Source organism: Electrophorus electricus, chromosome 1, assembly GCF_041902795.1.
Source record: "Electrophorus electricus isolate QZ-2024a chromosome 1, ASM4190279v1, whole genome shotgun sequence".
Taxonomy (NCBI): Eukaryota; Metazoa; Chordata; class Actinopteri; order Gymnotiformes; family Gymnotidae; genus Electrophorus; species Electrophorus electricus.
The window spans coordinates 3782864-3801220 of record NC_137497.1 but is presented as its reverse complement, the minus strand read 5'-3'; the positions used below and the strand labels follow the sequence as shown (position 1 = coordinate 3801220).

At 38.2% G+C, this 18357-nt stretch overlaps 1 protein-coding gene and 1 long non-coding RNA gene across 7 annotated transcripts in view; one reads left to right on the top strand and one right to left on the bottom strand.

The window, feature by feature from the left end:
• The window catches only part of LOC145643369 (uncharacterized), a 99169-nt gene extending 93558 nt beyond the window's left edge, over nt 1-5611 (bottom strand). Inside the window, exon 1 of one of the 3 annotated variants that reach the window (XM_081723776.1) lies at nt 5536-5611. The gene's annotated coding sequence lies outside the window, so the exon portion shown is untranslated. The remainder of the gene's footprint in view (nt 1-5535) is intronic. The other 2 variants (XM_081724153.1, XM_081724550.1) reach the window with 2 other exon arrangements.
• Nucleotides 5612-7896: 2285 nt separating this feature from the next.
• LOC145659257 (uncharacterized) lies at nt 7897-13345 on the top strand. 4 transcript variants are annotated; one of them, XR_014125274.1, is made up of 4 exons: nt 7897-9060; nt 9245-9536; nt 9646-11824; nt 12121-13345. It is a non-coding gene; the product is annotated as an uncharacterized LOC145659257 (long non-coding RNA). The 4 variants fall into 4 exon arrangements; XR_014125277.1 differs by having other exon boundaries at nt 7913-9104; nt 9646-9936; XR_014125272.1 differs by having other exon boundaries at nt 8438-8939; nt 9646-9936.
• Nucleotides 13346-18357: the final 5012 nt, after the last annotated feature.

Here is an 18357-nt window from a genome sequence, read left to right as displayed (position 1 = left end):
ACTGATATTAACAAGGCAGGTGGACAACTGAAATAGTGATGACAGCAGAACACTGAACACACTACTGGATTCAGTTACATATTCCACTAAATACATAAATAATGTTATACTGAATATATTTAAAATTCCCTTTAAACACACAAAAAGCTGTGCACCATCACTTGTATGTTTTTCTATTTTAAAGAAATTAAATAGCAAATCCCCATAATAAGTAATCAACTTTCCCAGAATGCTTCCCACAGGAGATGTAATGTTTCCACACAGTGGGAACTGAAGTCTGGATGCTTTTAAATGTATTAATGAATTAATATTATACAGTTTCCATTTGGTGAGCGATTTTGTAAAGGTTTTCAGTGCTGGTTCTTAATTCCCAAAGCCCTGTGGAGATCTTCATTGTGTCTGTGATATTTGTTCTCACGGACTGCTCCGCCCCCGTAAGTCACGTGGTGCAGGGGCCACGCCCCCGTGATGACGCGCACCTCCCCGGGTTCAGCGTTGAGTTTGTCCGTCTCTTTAACCCGCCAGTGCGCGTCTCAGTGTTGGTCGTTGTTAGCGGCATGTTCGTATCCATGTTTGTGCAGCCAGTGTTGTAGTTAAGAGTGTTTTTGTTCCCTGTTAATGTAACGTGTGAGTGCCGCCCTTGTCTTAAATGTTTAATGTCAGTAAATGTTTCACAAAGTGGAGGGAGTCTGCGTCTCACTCGTCACAAAAGTTACACACAGTACTACATGTAGTGAAATATTGTAGGACTGTCTGTTGCCATTTGAAACAGACTACATAACATAGATACAAAGTGGAAGAATAAGAACATATAAAAATATAGACACATAAAAAAGTTGTATGAAACATACATGTGGATGAGAACATAAAGCTCTCATATATGCGTCAAAGTTCCCTCAGGCCCTGGAGTGATACTCTGAGCACTCAAATACCGTAACAGACCGTATATATGTGCACATTATGTTGGAGTGATACTCTGAGCACTCAGATACCGTAACAGACCGTATATATGTGCACATTATGTTGGAGTGATACTCTGAGCACTCAGATACCGTAACAGACCGTATATATGTGCACATTATGTTGGAGTGATACGCTGAGCACTCAGATACCGTAACAGACCGTATATATGTGCACATTACGTTGGAGTGATGCTCTGAGCACTCAGATACCATAACACACCGTATATATGTGCATATTATGTTGGAGTGATACTCTGAGCACTCGGATACCGTAACAGACCGTATATATGTGCACATTATGTTGGAGTGATACTCTGAGCACTCAGATACCGTAACAGACCGTATATATGTGCACATTATGTTGGAGTGATGCTCTAAGCACTCAAATACCGTAACAGACCGTATATATGTGCACATTATGTTGGAGTGATACTCTGAGCACTCAGATACCGTAACAGACCGTATATATGTGCACATTATGTTGGAGTGATGCTCTGAGCACTCAAATACCGTAACAGACCGTATATATGTGCATATTCTGTTGGAGTGATACTCTGAGCACTCAGATACCGTAACAGACCGTATATATGTGCACATTATGTTGGAGTGATGCTCTGAGCACTCAAATACCGTAACAGACCGTATATATGTGCATATTCTGTTGGAGTGATACTCTGAGCACTCAGATACCGTAATAGACCGTATATATGTGCACATAATGTTGGCATGTTATTCTGACGCGTAATGGCCCAAATATGTGCACATTGGCCGTCAACTGCCAAAGCACCAAATATCACCATTTAGCAACTAGCTTAACCAGTATGTAACACACCCAATGACAAAGAAATTCAAATGTAATTTCATCATATTTACACTGAATTCTCAATTTAAATGTACTTGATTCAAAGCTTTTCACTGCATATGGCACATTAATCTATCGAGAACACATGTATTTATACTAGTGATGCATACAGTGTGTTAATCTGTGCATGATGGGAAGAGGAGCAACCGCATCATTTCTGACACACACACTCACACCAGAAACAACAAGTCCAGCATATAACGAAGCTGAGTGGTTAAGGTACTTGACTTGTAGTCGCAAGGTTGGTGGTTCAAGCCCCACCACTGCCAAGTTGCCACTGTTGGGTCCCTTAACAAGACCCTTAATCCTCAATTGCTTGAGTTGTACTCAGTCAGAATTGTAAAAGTGTTGGCTAAATGCCATAAATGTAATGGTCTACTCACTCACATTCCCCCACACAGATGGGTCTATATAGAACACTACACAAGGTACACATTAGTGAGACGAAAGATAGAATCTATCAATGCTAGTCTGTGAAATAGATCATTGTGACATTTCATCATGGAAACTATCTGCAACATAAAGTGGTGCAGTTGCATTGAAGTAAGACACTGTAGTGATGATTTATAGTTTCAGTTGTGTTATGCTGTGACTTTAATAATACACAACTCTATAACTATGTCCATGTTCCCATTTTGTCAATCAAAAACTACAGAGTGAAATTCTGTAATGCTTATTTCTTCAGCACAAGATTTGTTTATTCTGTTTCTTGTTGCATTAACATTCTGTCACTGTTATTTTGGGTTCAGCCAAAATAGTGATACTGAACCTGACAACATGTCTGTTATATGCTCTTAATCAATGGACACAAGTTGTTCACTACATTTACAGTACACTATAGGTGGTGGTATTTTTGTCCTTAATCAGTGTACATCAGTAGTTCACTACATTTACAGTACACTATAGGTGGTGGTATTTTTGTCCTTAATCAGTGTACATCAGTAGTTCACTACATTTACAGTACACTATAGGTGGTGGTATCTTTGTCCTTAATCAGTGTACATCAGTAGTTCACTACATTTACAGTACACTATAGGTGGTGGTAACTTTGTCCTTAATCAGTATACATCAGTAGTTCACTACATTTACAGTAAATTATAGGTAGAGGTATCTTTGTCCTTAATCAGTGTACATCAGTAGTTCACTACATTTACAGTACACTATAGGTGGTGGTATCTTTGTCCTTAATCAGTGTACATCAGTAGTTCACTACATTTACAGTACACTATAGGTGGTGGTAACTTTGTCCTTAATCAGTATACATCAGTAGTTCACTACATTTACAGTAAATTATAGGTAGAGGTATCTTTGCCCTTAATCAGTATACATCAGTAGTTCACTACATTTAAAGTACACTATAGGTCGTGGTGGGAAAAGTGAGGCTTTGTGAAACATTGAGATGTTCGAAGCAGTTGTGTTGAAAATAGTTTCAAGGTCTCAAAAGTGTAGTAAAGACTACTGTAGGGGACTGGGATGAATGGCACTGGTTGGATTTATAACTGTGCTCAACCTGGTCTGTTGGCCAGAACACAAGGTGTAATAACAGTTATGGGCTTTGATGTTACAGAACTGAAGTAGAGAATAGGATAATAATGCTAAGAGATCAAGCACATACAGATATTACTTTAAAAGTCAATGTTGCTTGTAAATGACAACCTGCACAATACACAGAAAAGCCTTTTACAGTCGATTGTAATGCCTATAGTGAGCTGAATATACAGTAACTGGTGCTTGGGTGCCATCTAGCGGCAAATCTCTAGAACTGACTCAGTGACTTGATAAACAGAAATGTAGTGACACAACTAACATTTAAACTACTGATTAAATCTCCCAAACTCAAGGACTGATACACAAAGAAAGTACATCTCCCATCTGATATGAAACACAGTATTACCAGAGGAGAAATGTGGTAAATGCTAAAATATTAAACTAAACCTATACAGAGAGCACAGGGACTAACGTGTCTGCTCTTTAATGATAACTCTAAACATCAACTAACACTGCCTTTTCCTAACAAAACACCAACATAAAAAGAAGATGCCTGACTTACATTTTATCAGTAACACAGAGTCTCTGGGTTTAACACAAACAGAGTTTTACTGTGTGGGTAACACTCAGCACTGCAATAAATGACCTCTAAACGCACGCAACCGTACAACCGACATCTTTAACCAATGACACAGAGTTTAACTGCATAATCCACTAATATCTTTAGCCAATGACACAATACTGAACAAATATAATATAAAGAAAAACAAAATTAAATAATATTCATCATAATTCATCCATCACGTCTGGGCCTGTTGAACAGAAACAATCTGACATGATCTCCACAGTTCCCACTTCTGCCAACATCTTGATCATTTTTTTCTGTAAAACAACAAAGTCTAAACTACTCTGCCTAGATATTATTCTGGTGGGTTATGCCAGGCTATAGATAAATATGATCAATAAATATTTCAGAGAAATTACATACAAAAACAACAAAAGATGCTTCTGTTTTCTGTCATTCTGTAAGGTATTTCAAATTCTCGGTATCTATTTAATGATCTTTCTGTGTGGACCATGTTTCATCTATTGCAGAATGAAGTGTTGTGAATGTAGATAATTATGATCATGGATAATGAAGATCAATAAAGTAAAATATCTCATTTATTATAATATTTAGATTTTAAAATGTTAGATGTTCTGCTGTTTGGGGGATTCTTCTCTTCCCACATTACCTCCTCAGTCTTGGAAAAGATTCATTCACAGTGAACACTTGTTGCTGGCATACACAGGTGTTTTTACCATTATATAAATGTGTGGATATACAGCACATCACTCCTGTCAGTAAACCAGAGGATCTCTCTACACACTTTCTATATATTAATGTCACTGTATCTATAACTACTGCTCACTGGATGTCTCTCACTAGCCTATCAGTCAATATGTCCTGTCAATAACCTTCTGTCTAGACAACACTGAATCTGTCTCTCAAATTCTCTGTTCTCACAAAACCCCTCAAAGTTGGGGTGTGTTTTCTTGACTTCTAAGCATTCATAGAGTGTGTGACTGAGACAGATGTGTGATCAGGTTTGTTTCAGACACTGTCAGTCAAAGCCAGGAGCAGCATGTACTGTATAACACCTGTAGAAACACAAGCTTAGGTCACCTGTGGTCACGTGACATGGCCGTTTTGAGCCACACTTCGGATCAGCGTTTCAAATCGCTGCGCTTCAGAAACTCGAAACAAGCGTAGAAACGTCAATGTCGACCGTCCCATCCTAACTACAGGTAACACTACAGCTAATGAACTATACAGGGAATCTGAACTGCCCACTGAGAATGTGGACAACACTACAAAATGACTGAAACTGAACAGAAACTAACTGTAAAAAACACACATCACAGCAGCGACTTTACATTTAGACCAGATGAGTTTTAACTGGGACCATTTGGAAAGATCACTGACTAACTACGACTTAAAATTCTGATTTACAATAACTGACCACATATATCTGACCCCGTTAAATTATTTTAAATATAACTGCACAATCGTGCTGCGCGTTCGCCATTTTAGATACGTAGCGTTAACTTCACCAGGACTTTAATCTTTACATTTAATCCACTTTTGGGTGAACCTACGATTTAAACACAGAACTACGTACTTACAAAACACGTTGTTTAAACTGCACCGACATCGCATTTTAAGAAACAGAATGAACTTACCGTGAAATAATTTAAACGCGCGTATCTCCAATCCGCCCAACTAATGGCGACAGTTCAGAAAATACTTTCGTTTTCTAGAGAAGGGAGAGACTACAGGAACTCCAGCGGGTAAGTAGAGGGCGGAGCACATGTCAATCACTTTCAACTGAAGCCAATTACACAACCGATTTATGACTCAGTCATTTTTATTAACCAATCAGCAGCCAAAGTTACCTGTTCGTCATTTTTCTGCAGCCAATCATAGACATACAGTCTATACAGCCAATGGAGTCACAGTCCCTCCTACACGGACTTGTTTTGCGGCTGCGCTGAGAGTAAATCTCCACTATGTCGCATTAGTTACCTCCATATAACATTAATACAGAATACTCTACAATATAAGACAAATGTAGAGTTCTAAATAAGCAGATTATTTTGTATATTAAAAAGAGAACACATAGAACAGAACACAGAACAGAACACAGAACACATAGAACACATAGAACAGAACACAGAACACATAGAACACAGAACACATAGAACACTTACAACACACAGAAAACAGAGCATAGAACACATAACACATAGAACACATAGAACACATAGAACACAGAACACATAGAACACAGTCTAACAGTAGTAGAACAGCAGTAAATCTGTATTTGCGTTGCTTTAAATGCCCTGCAGAGGAGATAAAGATACAAGACAACAGTAAGAATAAATAACAGTATATATAAATAACTACTCAGTCATGATATTATGACAAAATTAAATTTGTCAATTTCTTTTGAAAAAGGAAAACTGTCAGTGCCTACGAAGTTCATTTTTTGATTCTACAGATAGCGACCCTCAAATACAGATCCCTGACTACCTGAGAGTCGTTCCAAAAAGGTTGTGGGTTGAACACGAGGCTCAAGTGAGCTTTATAAACTGAACCATATCAGGCTAAATTATTAACAGCAGCTAGTGTGCTTCAAGCAATGTCCTCTTTCTAGTGAAAAGGAAGCAGACATTGTAGCTGTTATGAATTCACTGAAACAGCAAGGTGTGAATACACTTGTTAATCTCCTGCCACTCATAGCCCTTTTACTGTTGTTGATTTACGTTCAGCCTTTTTCTGCATCCCTGTGCATAAGAACACAACATATTTTTGCTTTCACTTTTAAAGGAAAACAATATTCCTGGACTCGGTTGCTGCAGGGTTTTCTGGATCCTCCTGCTGTCTTTTTGAAATTTTGCGCCGTTCTCAACACCGTGGGTCAGAAGGAAACCAGGTCCAGAGATTAGTGGTAACATGGACACAATTGTTTCGGTTTTACACTGATTCAGTTTTTAATCCTTCAACACCTCTACTGATATAGTTAATCATAATAATAATTATATATATATATATATATATATATATATATATATATATATATATATATATATATATATATATATATATATATATATATGTAAATCCCTTTTTAACTACCCCCCTTTGTCATGGTTGGTCATCAGTAGGAGGGACACGCCCATTCCTGCTAGGGATCACACCACACACCTGCCCTGCTCTAAATCACCTATTAATTGTCTTCTTCCTTATTTCCCTTCACCCCTATTTAAACCCAAGACAGAACTGCACATTAGTAGAGAACTTGCTTGGGACACAACAGTTCCTTGAGAGAGCTAGACGTGTTTTTTTTGGTTTTTGTCAGTGCTTTCAGTCTTTACTTTCTATGTACACTAAAGAGCATTTCCTCACAACCTCGCCTCTCACTTCCTTTGTGCCACCCACGTCACACCCTTCACTATTACATACACACATATGCATACTCACTCTCTCCCTCTCACACACACACACACACATCTGTCCAGTGGAAGTTTATGGCATAGGGGAAAGTGTATGGGTAGGTGTGTGTGAGAGGATGTGTTTTGAGGATGTGATTGGCTGTGTGTAAGTAAATCAGGCTGTTCCTCAAAAATGCATAAGTTTATGTAAAGATTTAGGTTGTGCTGCTTCTCTCAACCAACCGTTTGACCTTTTAAGCACTTTATTTCTGCCTTGAACCTAAACTATTTACACAGCTATTACAGACAGGTGGATCAGTCATATCTGATACCATACTATATGGGATCAGTACAGAGTTGACAAGACAAATTAAACTGAAATCGTACTATCATAACATGCCTGTGACAGTGCAGTTAGCAAAAAGCTGTTTTATTACATACACACCTACAGGCTGTCTGATTCCATACTGTACAGAAGTTTTATGCTTGCAATTTATCAGTGATGAAAGTGTTAGTCTGGAAAAAAGGTGAAAAATTAAAGCCAGCCTTAACCTCATTGGTGTGATCATTTGTGTGTTGTGATTGGCTAGTCATCATTTTGTTTCCTGTTTACATTAGTTGGTCCATTTCTTCTTCCTTTCTCTTTGTCATGAATGTGTTTTATTTGGAGTATGTGATGTGCTTTGATATGAATTTGTAACAGTTTTAGGAAGACTGACGTCGCTGCTGTTGTAAACCAGACAGCTCCACAACCTTGATCTCTGACTTATGTCCTTTGTTCTGATGTGTGGGTGTATCCGTGTTGCTCAATTCACCATGTGGTTTGCTTGCTCATATTTAAGATTTTAGATGCCTCTATCCTTTCTTGAATAACAATTCATAATTTGATAAGAGTTTGATGTGTGTATTTTATAGAGCTTCAAGTAGTGCTATATAGTGACATTTAACAGGATATTGCCATCCCATTACTCCAAATTCCCACAGTAAAAATAACTTAGTCATTCTAAAAGTAACTACATAAGAGAGTGTATTGCAAGAATTTAGTGGATTATTTGATAATTTGATCTGTTTATTTTATAAAGATTCAATATGTGCAAAGAGACATTTTACACAAGCTTGCCATCTCAATACTCTACATTCCTGCAGTAAAAACACTGCAATGTCATATTTTGAATATGTTGCAAAGTGTTTTCCAAGAATATCACAGAGTGAATTGATCATTTGACTTGATCATTTTAAAATATACTATAGTGAACTGATCAGCTATTTGCACAATATTGCTCTATATTTTATCCACCTTTCCACATTAGGAAATCTTATGAGTAGCTAAGAAAGTGATCCTTATAAATGTAGTGGATTTAACAGAAAAAAATGGAAGGTTTGAATTTCCAAAAAATAAGACTTTTCTCTTCTACATATGCTTTAACACACACTTCCTTTAGGTGCATTAGACCCAAGATATGTTTAATTAAGCTGAAGAACATGTTTATTTTAGATTTTCATTGTGTGAACTAAAGGAGTGAGAAACTTCCTCTACAGATGATGACAAGATGGAGGTTCGTGCCAAGCCTGCAGTGCAGACTCACCGGAAACCTGCTGAAACTTGTGACTTGTGGTTCCTGTTTCTGCTTTTCTGCTCCGTTCCACAGCGGGTTTGTGGTCTTGTATCTAATACAGTAATGTCACTCTATAGATTTCCTTACGCAGAGAGCAGTTTGACACCAGAGTGTTGACTAGCTGATATGTTTACAAATAAATAAACCCACCAAAGTGGTGAGTAACTGATATGTTTACAAATAAATAAACCCAACAGAGTGGTGAGTAGCTAATATGTTTACGAATCGCAATTGGCTTGCGATTTGGTCAGCTAATGCTAGCTAACCTACGGGCTACTCTGAACACTGATGTCTGATTTATTGAATGCCTTTTTAAACTCCACTTTCTTAATCTTTTTCAGTTCCTGTATCGACCTTCTCTTCAGTAAAGGGGAACCTTTATGATGATGCTACTCTCCCCTGCACTCAGATGTGTTCTGGTCTGGTCACATGGACTGTGTTCGATAAACAACTTGACATTCTGGATCAGTGTAACCAGACATTCTGTCAGTCAAAGGAGGGATTTTACATGTCATATGATCAGTACCTGAAGGAAGCTCCTCAGCATCACTGATGTTGATTACACTAAGAGGAACCGGTACACCTGTGAGTGTGATGGTGTAGACATCTGTGATATGGGTCTATGGATAGAGGGTAAGGGTTTGTTCTCTCAGTCTTTGCTAACGAACCCTTAATGATTTAGTTTTAATAGTATGTATTACATTTGAACCCCTTTAAAGTTACTGATGGTTTTTCTTTTCAGCATTGAGTTCTTCAGTTCAGATCAAGCCCATTGAAAATCTGGTGCTGGATTTGCCCATATCAGAGTCAGTGGAGATTATTTCTAACAGCACAGGTGCAGCTGCTCTCTCTAGTGGACAAATCTGCACAGTGGATGGACACCCACTGAAGTGTGAACCTGAATACACTCAGAGAGCGTCGCTCATCTCTGCTGTTGAGCTGAGAGGAACCGCACCATCTGATAGTGGAGTTTACATCATCAGAGACACTAAGAATGAAGAGATTATTCAAACATAAACAGTTACTGTGGAAGGTAAGTGTAGTTATTGTGATTTTAATGTTGTCTAGAATTACTTTATGTTGGGGAGAAGGGTGTGTGTAGTGTCAGTAACTTTTTATGCACATCTGTGGTTCAGTATTAGTTTGACTATAAATGCCAGGATCATGCAAACAGTGTGGACTGAGTGTAATAGTTTGAGGTCTTGGTCTTAATTGAGGTGCTGGTTATCGAAGTATATCCCCACTAAAGCATGTGATGTTCACTGGACTCTTTGAGGTGGATTCTCAGATGGACACTCTTAGATCCAGCCATTGATGTTTTACGGCACTTTGTGTGATGCCTGCTTACTGATACCAAAACAATTATGAGTGATTGAGTGATGAGTGAGAAAAATTCAAGTGTCTGTATTTTAAGGTGTAGGGTTGTTTGTGTTTGTTTATGTTGGAGCCTGTGGCTCCTCCTCTTCTTGATGCTCCTCCCCCTCCACCTGATCAAGTATTCTGTCCTGTGCTGTACTGCTGTGTTGTGTCTTGACTGTCTGTCTCATTCTACCCTGTGCATATGGGGAAGCCTGGGAAGAAGCAACAGACAGAGATTCATCTCCACTGTTGCTGTGGCTAGTTTTGTTAGTTCAGTGAGCGTTGTTTGCTGATTGTTGTGTTTTTGGTCCTCTGCTGGATAAATCATTCTGACTTGTTGCTTTTCTGGGCATGTTTGCTGTTGTACATTCTGTGTATGGAGTATTATAGTAGTCCTGTGTGAATTGTTGTTGGGAAATAGGGAGTTTGTCGCCTTTTTTATTTGCTCCGTTCTTTACTTGTGTTTATTCATTTTTGTTAGTTAGGGAGGGTTATTGTACTTAATTTGGTTTGTGTTCCATTGGGACAGTTGGTTCTTTTGTGAAGCAGGGCTTGGTGTTTGGCAAGTTTGCCTCTCAGCCTTTGAGTCTCTTTCTGGGTGGAGTTTCCATGTTCTCCCTGTGACTGCATAGGGTTCCTCTGGGTTCCTCCCAAAAACATGGAGGTTAGGTTGACTGATCCTCTAAAACTGTCCTCTATCAAGATAGGTGTGTGTGCACGTGTGTGTGTTGTGTATTAGCAGGGACAAGGCGAGAGGCAGAACATAGATGCAGGAGGTTATTTATCAAATAATAAATGAGGGAACACAATAGAGACAAAATAAACAGACACAGAAAACACTGAGGCATAGTGATAAATGAACTAGACAAATGAAAGAGCAAGGGCGCCAACAGAGATAGCATGAGCAAATGGAACAAACCAAACTTACCGCAATAACCAACAACATGGGAGACAAAACACATTTCTTAAATAACCAAAACAATTAAGTACTAACCCGACACAGGTGAACATAAGAACAGGGAAAACCAAAACAAGGACTGGAACTGAGGAACAGACGAGGGGTGGAGAAAACAAAACCAAGCATCGGAACAAGGAAGTAAAGGATAACAGACACGACAGGGAAACTATGGAAACAGGGATGTCAGGAGGGTGGCCAATCATTACAGTGTGTGTATGTTCAGCTATGGTTGGTGGTCTGTCCTGGTCTTAACCTCCTCCCCTTCCTCTGCACTGGTGCACTCCCCCAGGGGGCTGTGGTTTCTGATAGAGAGAACACTGTAAATTGGCTTATGCATCTCATCTGTCTGTGTGTGATTTGAGTGTAAAAGCTGATTTCTGTCTGTAAAGTGTCCTTGGGTTTGAGAAAGGTGCTAAATAAATGTAGCCGACTAATAATAATAATTTTTATTTCTAGTGTGGCTTATGTGTTTTTTTTAGTTTGGCCTTGTCTGATCCTGAAGCTCAATCCCTGTACATCCGACCCTCAATAAATCAACAAACACTTCACCCTCAGTATCACTGTTCAAGTATCTCAGTGCTGTAGCACCTGAAGCCCAGACCAGGTGATAACACAGGGAAGGGCAAGGCACCCCATACGCCATCATAAATGTAATCCCATAATCCATTATAATCCTGTTTTTAGAGGGGAACAAGGAGAGGAGTTGTAATAATGTAGTTCATGTAGTTCTCAATAACTGAATTATAACTCCAGACTGTTGAAGAATGGCATCTTGTCATCTTAACAAACTCTGGTAGTGTGATTTGTTTAAAAAAACAATCAGTAAACTCACGCATGGATAAGCTTTATTGTGTAATGAAGGGTCGTTTCTGACTATTTTTTTCTGTGTGTGTGTTGCAGAAGTCCAGCTGTATCAGAGCTCCACAGTGACGGTGTTGATGGTGCTCCTGGCTCTGATGGGGGCGGAGCTTGTGGCAGCAGGGCTGGTGATTGTGCAGCTGAGGGAAAAAATCAGAAGTGAATGGAGACCGTAACCATGACAACAGACGAGTTAATATGAATGGACTAAACCACTCAGATGAAGAGCAGAGGTGATCTCCCAGTAATAACCATGAGGAAGTCTGAGAGATGATAAATGATTTGGCTCTCTTGTATACACACACACACACAAATGTGCCCACAGTGCCTTTCTGTGTACCATTCAGGGGTCAGAGATCAGTGTATGTTCGATCATACCTGATCAGAGTTTTATGACGTTAGCACTCCTGAACTAACCTGGTAGAGCAGGTACAGTAACATACATCTCCAGAATCATGGTCTGATCCTCAGAGAGCACACATAATGTCATACTGATTAATATGTATCAATCACTATAAGACCATCTGCCCAGTACTGTAAATGTAATGGAAAGATGTTTATGTAAAAATGTAATATAAAGATGTTTATGTAAATATTACTATGAGATCCTGTGATCTAATTTAATGCTCATGTAAATACTTTTGTGTCAAGTCATGGAAAAACAGGCAGTTTTGCCTGTAGCATCTTTAAATTTTCCTTGCCAATTATCCACATCTTTTATTAAAGAGTTTCAAGGACCAGTATCAAAATAAAATGGTTGCAATGGGAGGATGGAGGGATTAATGAAAGGAGAGGAGAGAAGGAGAAGGAGTTCACAGACGAGTGCTGTTGGTGTAATATGCAGTTTGGAGCTTGAGGTCCACTGATGGGTCTCTTTGCCAAGCCTGGTGGCTGTAGCCTTCAAATTCAGGAAGATAAAATGTCGTCAGTACAAAATCTTCTGCTAGGAGTTGCTGAATGTTTATCTTTAAAAATTACAAATTTTATTTTTCATTCTTCTGTCAGCACTACTCTGAGCCAAAGATGTTTTAAACTTTGCTCATGAATATTAATGAGGTATTTATGCTCTGTGCCTCTGTAAAGCCAACCTCTTTCCTTGCAGTGCCTTATGGGTAAAAACCGGCCATGCGTTTTATTTATTTATTTATTTTTTAATCTCTGACATATAATGTAATGCTGTTTATTTTTAAATACAAGAAGAAATCATATTTTATGGCACTTCTTTTGTTTAAATGTATTACTGTATTTTGATACCTGATGCATTGTTACCAAAATATAATCTTTTAAATACATCTATGGTCTGTTTTTCTCTAACTTTCCCATTTGAAACTGCTGATTACAGTCTGATTTGATATTTTTGATATTTTGAATAAGTAAATGTTAACATAGCATTACTGCTAATAAGCTTGAACACAATGTATTGCAACAACAGACTCAAAATGAATACTTTAATGATGATTGAGGTATTTTAAGTGTTTGATCATTTGGGGGTGTCTATGGAAATGATACATGTAAAATAAATGTTATTTCTTAACAAATATTAGCAAGTAAAAACAACACACTAAAAAAAAAAAAACATTTTGATCAGCGGATTTATGTTAAAGGACCAACTAGATAAAAGTGTAATTTTGCTCCAAGTATTGATTTAAAACTCAATGATAGTATTTCAAATGCAAAGAACTGAGAAAAGTTTCTCAGATTATGGCTGAGAAAACAAGATGAAGTCTATAAGAAACAAGGTGTAAAACAGGAGAGACCTGAGATTTTGTGGAGTCATACAATGATACACATCACTCAGATCACATGACCAACCCTACACACACATTCAGTAGCAATGTTACACATCACTCACATCATATGACCAACCCTACACACACACATTCAGTAACAGTGTTAGACATCACTCACAGCTCATGACCAACCCTACACACACATTCAGTAACAGTGTCACATCACTCACATCACATGATCAACCCTACACACTCATTCAGTAACAGTGTTACACATCTTGAACATGGCCCAATATAGAGTGGTCCCAGAGTGGGGGAGCCCACCCACAAACCCCACTGGCGAGTCCTGGCTGTAACGTCCAGAGTCTGGTTGTTGCCCTTAACCATGACCATGATAACCATTAACCATTAACCATTAACCATGACCATGGCAACCATTAACCATTAACCATGACCATGATAACCATTAACCTTTAACCATTAACTATGACCATGATAACCATTAACCATTAACGATGATAGCCATTAACCATTAACCATGACCATGATAACCATTAACCATTAACTATTAACCATGACCATGATAACACATCCAGGGCAGGGATGACCATGAGCATGATGACTATTAACCATTACCATGATGACCATTAACCATTAATCATGACACATCCAGGGCAGGGGTGTGCCAGCCGTGGTGAGCACACGATGCAGCGCCCATGATGCTGCACACCCCAGACACCCCGTCACCCACCGGAAGAAAACCTGTCAGTGAGACTGATCTAAGAAAAGCAAACAGATCCTGAAAATTACAAACCAACCCACTGTCCCCTGTTCTAACCACTAATCTTTTTAAATTTATAATGTTACAATTTTTAGTAGTCGAATCTTCCAAAATTAAAAACAATTGTAAACAATCTATTTATATGTGTGATTTTAATTAAGAAGAGCAGAGAGTCTCAGTCCCTTATTACATTAATATTACAGAAAGATAATGACCCTGATGATTATAGGCCAATCTCCTTAATACCTCTTGATGTTAGAATACTGTCCAAGATTTTGGCAAACAGATTAAACAGAGCAATTTTGTCATTGATCCATAAGGACCAGGTCCGTTTTATTCTAAACAGAAATTCCTCTGATAATATTAGGTGTGTCATTACTATAATGTCAGCAGTATCTGATACCAGTATTTCTGTTGCTGTGATCTCTTTTAATACTTTAGAATGTTTATTTACATTTACGGAAGAGATTAAATCAACAAATCTCACATTATTGATTATTTAGAGCTTTCTGAACAGTCTGATATTGGCATAACATGTCCAGCGGGAAAGATAAAAAGTTCTTGCATCAGGAAATTCCACTTTTGCTCAGACACACTGCATTCCCCCTCATCACTGTAAACCTGCTGTTCAGACACACTGCATTCCCTCTCATCACTGTAAACCTGCTGTTCAGACACACTGCCTTCCTCCTCATCACTGTAAACCTGCTGTTCAGACACACTGCATTCCCTCTCATCACTGTAAACCTGCTGTTCAGACACACTGCATTCCCTCTCATCACTGTAAACCTGCAGTTCAGACACACTGCATTTCTCCTCATCAAAAATGTGTATATAGTAAACATGCATTTCATGAAGTCAACCGAATCCAGTCTCAGTCCGCCACCTAGTGGTCTCCTTGCTCTATGATAACAGATTCAAGACATGTGCTAATTGCCTATCCCATCATGAGCTGAAGCAGGTGCATTATGAAAGTGAAAGTGCTTTGGAAAGCAAAGGGGAGGACAGTCTCCATGACTACATGTCCAACATGAGAGATTAGAAGGGGCTTCACTGGTACAAGACCACCTACTGAGAGAAACTTTCAGTTGACTCTTATTTATTTGTCCATCAAATCTCAACTTATCATCATTTGACCCCAATCCTCTTCTGTAAAGGTTGATATTCTATCATTTGACCCACAAGCTTGATAATAACTGCACAGTCTCAAAACAGAATTTTTTTTCTACATGAGCACAATTAATGATTCCATAAGTCAAGTCAAGTTTGTCATTTGTATAAACATACAGGACATTAATGCACTGAAGTGTTTGTGGTGAGGCTCAGGTGACTCCTCTGCAGCAGTATTGACATTTATACATGTAAATAATCACAAGATGACAATAATACACTAAATATAAACAGAATATACAGAATATACAACAGCAGAGTAGACAAAATAATGTGACTTCAGGAGTCGACAAAATAAACAAGGTGACTATTGAATATATTAGCCAAGGGTAATCTGTAGATAAACTACACACTGTATATTAATAGTGACTATGTGGAAATGTTCAAGTAGTAGTGTGCTAAAATATATTAATAGTAGTAGTGATAAAGTGCCACAGTGAACTGATACTGGGAAAGACTAACTGTTTCACATCCTGTTTAAGAGCCTGATAGCCAGAGGATAGAAACTGTTTATCAGCTGGTTTGTTCTGCATGTGTGCTGCGGACCCTCCTGCTGGATGGCAGCCCGGTGAACAGGCTGTGTGCTGCATGGTTACTGTCTAGCTGGATCTTAATGAACTAATCATGAACTAATGAGTTAGTGTTATTCACCATGAATTAATATATTAGTAATCATTTATCATGGTTACTGTCTAGCTTGATCTTAATGAACTAATCATGAACTAATGAGTTAGTGTTATTCACCATGAATTAATATATTAGTAATCATTTATCATGGTTACTGTCTAGCTGGATCTTAATGAACTAATCATGAACTAATGAGTTAGTGTTATTCACCATGCATTAATATATTAGTAATCATTTATAAGATGTATCTAAGCTCTCACTTCATAATTATCTGATCATGAATAGATGAGAAAGTCAGATGTTATGCTTAATTGGGTATTTAAGTGTTATGCTTAATTAGATAATGAATTGTGCCATTGCACACGTGCAGGAACAATGGAACTGCATTTAGTTAAAGTAAATGTTCAGAATGTTGTTAGGTTACTGTGTGTAGGGTTTGGAGTTGGGGCTCCAGGAGCTTTAGGTGGCAGGTCATATTTCCTAGAATAACCAGAGATGTTTCCTCACCTCTTGCCTTCTTTAAATGTGTTTTACAATAAAAGCCTCTTTGTGGGAACTGTCTTTGAGGACATGTCCTGCTGTAATAGTCACAGTCTACATGTGTTTTTGAGGACGTGTCCTGCTATAATATTCACAGTCTATTAATATTCACCGTTGTGTTAGTCTGTGTTGTGTGAAGAGCTGTGTATGTTGTGTTAGTCTATGTTGTGTGAAGAGCTGTGTTTGTTGTGTTACCCTGTGTTGTGTGAAGAGCTGTGTTGTGTTAGTCTGCATTGTATGAAGAGCTGTGTGCGTTGTGTTAGTCTGTGTTGTGTGAAGAGCTGTGTATGTTGTGTTAGTCTATGTTGTGTGAAGAGCTGTGTTTGTTGTGTTACCCTGTGTTGTGTGAAGAGCTGTGTTGTGTTAGTCTGCATTGTATGAAGAGCTGTGTGCGTTGTGTTAGTCTGTGTTATGTGAAGAGATGTGTGTGTTGTGTTAGTCTGTGTTGTGTGAAGAGCTGTGTGTTATGTTAATTTATGTTGTGTGAAGAGCTGTGTGTTGTTGTGTTAGTCTGTGTTATATGAAGAGCTGTGTGTGTTGTGTTAGTCTGCGTTGTGTGAAGAGCTGTGTGTGTGTTAGTCTGTGTTGTGTGAAGAGCTGTGTGTGTTAGTCTGTGTTGTGTGAAGAGCAGTGATGCAGCTGACGTGCTGTGATGTCTTAGGGTTAATATGATGAATGTGAACCTTGATGGCAAAGTTATAGGTTCGTTCATTATGTAACAATGTAATATTGAATATAGTCTGATAATGTGCTCTCAGTGTACTAACTAGAGTAAGTGAGTTATAGGTTAGTTCATTATGTAACATAATGTAATATTGAATATAGTCTGATAATGTGCTCTCAGTGTACTAACTAGAGTAAGTGAGTTATAGGGTAGTTCATTATGTAACATAATGTAATATTGAATATAGTCTGATAATGTGCTCTCAGTGTACTAACTAGATTAAGATCTCAAAGTGCTTATAAAAGTGAAAACAGAATTATTTTGAATTAATAAATCATATTCAATCATTTAATCAAAGCTGTGTTTAAAGAGAAATGTTTCCTGCACTTATTTTTAGTTTGAATAAAATTGTTGTAAGTTTCCGTTTCAATTTAGTTTTTCAAATGCAACGTTCATTTTCAAATTAATGAAACTATTGCTGCAGATTTGGTTCCACAGATAGCAAGAGAGAGTAAGATGTATGTATGTATTTATATGTGTGTATAATACAGCTAGGGCAGGTGGGCTCACTCGGGTCAGGCACGGATCCTTGTTCGGCTTCCAAAATTTATGGGCGAGATATGGAGCTAAGAAGATTTCAGGTGAAAAATCAGATAAGGAATGAACGCTTTAGACTGCATGTGATCACACGGCAAATTTTGAAATGAATGCTCACTACAGTCTGTACGCTGGACTACACAATGCACACATGCATGCATGTGCTCACC